The 2,712-nt window shown below is 43.2% G+C and overlaps 1 pseudogene; it reads right to left on the reverse strand.

The window, feature by feature from the left end:
• Window positions 1-600: 600 nt before the first annotated feature.
• LOC148518086 (uncharacterized) lies at window positions 601-2,377 on the reverse strand (annotated as a pseudogene).
• Between the last annotated feature and the right edge of the window lie 335 nt (window positions 2,378-2,712).

A 2,712-nucleotide genomic window follows, 5' to 3' on the forward strand; every position in this document is an offset into this window, starting at 1 on the left:
CTCAAAAATCCTGTAAAATAATAACAATTCCAAGTAGTTCAGTATCAGCTGTCAGCAGTATGGATAGATCCCAGCAGATGCAATCTCCACTGCCAACACCTTCATCATCATTCTCCTCATTAATGATCCGACATAGTCCTCCTGCATCCAAATTGTGAAAGGTAACTGACTTCTCCCCTATCCAGGATTCCCCAGAGGAATTATTGTGGCCTAGGGCTGCTGCTATTGCTAAGGTGAATCTTTATCCCAGAAGAGGACCAAAATGAAAAGTTTCAAGAATCTGAGGACTCAGCTGTTCATGCTCAGTCTGGTCTACAATTACTACAGGCTGCAACATTTAGGTGGTGGAGAGGGGATGTTTTTGGGCAGCATTCCTGGAAATGCATTTTCCAGGAGGGATGAAACCAGGGTCTGCATGCTTCCAGGACCAGGTCAGGCTACTATAAGCTGCAGCTACTGCAGCCTGGCTGAAAGGACAACAATTGTGACCGATGGTCACGATTGTTCCAATGGTGATCCCAGGCTGTGACCTCGGTCATAGCACTGCGATCACACAGATGCAGCAAGGAGGTGTCTGTCACCTCCTTCTGCATTTGCATTTTAAATGGACGTAATTGCACAAATGCTGTGCAATGCCGTCCATTTCTGAATCATGCCCTTAATACACATATATACTATGCCTAACACCATTTTGGCAAAAATAACATATTGTATTATTACAGAGAAAAGTTTGGCAATACCTATACCCAACCATCCTAAAGGGTCCCACCCTTCTCCAGTACCTATTTTCTTTAAGTTTTTTTGTAGCTCTTCAACCTTCTTTAAATGCCCAATGATTTCTGCCTTGTTATCATCTATATATGTGCAACATTCTTGTCCTACCACCACATGTGCCACCTTCAGCTGTAAAGCCGATTTCCAAATTTGGCCAACTTATTTTACTTTCTGATTAATAAAGACAACCAATTTTTCTATCATCTGATCCATTAAGGTCAGTTTTTCTGAAATGACATTTTCTACCATAAAAATAGTATATAAGAGAAAAAGTACACTGGCAGTATGCTCACTGTCTGTGAATTTAAAGGATATATCTCATTTTTTTTCACTTCCATCTTGTTACTTTGTTTCAAGCATGTCTGACTAGTAGGCACCAAATCATATTCTACAGGTATATTTCTGGGGTATTGAACTAAGTGATCAGTAACTCTCACAAAGGGAACTACATAAGAAACTGCACATTGGGCCTGATTCAGACCCACTCGCGAGCGGCTGTCCACTCGCAAGTGGGTCGATGTTATGGACTGAGCATGCGCACGACAGAGGGAGCTCCGTCGTGCGCATGCGCCAGACGCGACGAGCGAAGGAAAGTCCTTCGCTCGTTGTGTCCGATCAAAGGGGGCATGCTGTCAATGTTGATTGACAGCACGCCCCCTTTGGTGGGCGTGCCGGGGGCGTGCCTCCCTGACGGGGGCATTCCCACGGGAACGCCTCCCGTCAAAAGCCGGCCCACTGACATCACTAGTGATGTCAGTGGGAGTGATTTTGGCTCTGATAGAGCCAAAATCACTCCGGAGCTTGCGGTTGAAAACCTCAACCGCAGGCTCCGGCTCGCAATTTCGATGGTCGCGATGGTCTCGACCATCGCGGCCATCAAAATGCATACTCGTATAGCCTGTGGGTGGTGACCCACAGCTATACGAGCGTCCAGAAGGACGCTCCATTTTCATGGAGGCCGGCCCTCATTCAGAGCGTGCGCTCTGCTCAGAGCGTACGGCTCTGAGGGCCATTGTCCGCTTGGCCATAAAGGAATCCATGAATAGGACCATTTTCCATAAACCCAAAACATACCCTTTGGCAACAGCATGCCAGCTACTCCAGAATAAATGAACGTCATGTATGCCATAAAGAAACCCGTGATATTTCCTGCTGCATTAGCACAGGTTGCATTATCAAAATTACAACTATCCTCTTGTAGCTTAAAAAAAGTCTTATTTACCACCAAAGACCCCTTATCGTTTATGGAATACCAACTAAAGCTCATATCAGCTGAATGAGTACCAGGCATCTTAGTTACAAAGGTTGCTCCTCTACAGTTAGTATAATCTAAATCTTGACTTTTAACTTTTACGTTGTGGATCAAACCTACTCTGTCCTTAAAGCTAACTTTCTGTTTTCTAAATTTTTTAGCATCTATATTCATACAGAATTCAGGTTTCCCTGTAGCAACATTTACTTGTAAAGGAGGAGCATACATTCTACTAGCTACTGATACATCATGATATGGAAAATCCACCACAGACTGCAACTTTGGTTCAAGGTTAAAACAGGTATAGCCCCCATTTGAACACTTATGGGAAGACCATTCTCTATTTATCATGTCTATGGGGATGATAAAGTGAGCTAGCATAGTTATACCTGCCTCTACACTCAGAGGTAGGTGTGTGCAAATCCAACATTGGCTCTCATTAAGTGTTTCTGCAATCTGTGCATTTCTATCATGGAATTGTCTTTCAAATCCTTTTTATGATCTCCCCTTTTCAAGTATTTACTTACAAGTATTCTTCCTAACACACCTTGTATCTGGTATTTATCATCTATGCCATTAGTTATATCATTTACAGGTTTTGAGGTATTCCAACCAAAATCAATCAGAATAACTATCATGATAATCAGAAATCCCCATGCACACATGCACCTTCAAAGTCCCAAATC

Source organism: Taudactylus pleione, unplaced genomic scaffold (assembly GCF_031769625.1).
Source record: "Taudactylus pleione unplaced genomic scaffold, aTauple2 ptg000202l, whole genome shotgun sequence".
NCBI lineage: Eukaryota > Metazoa > Chordata > Amphibia > Anura > Myobatrachidae > Taudactylus > Taudactylus pleione.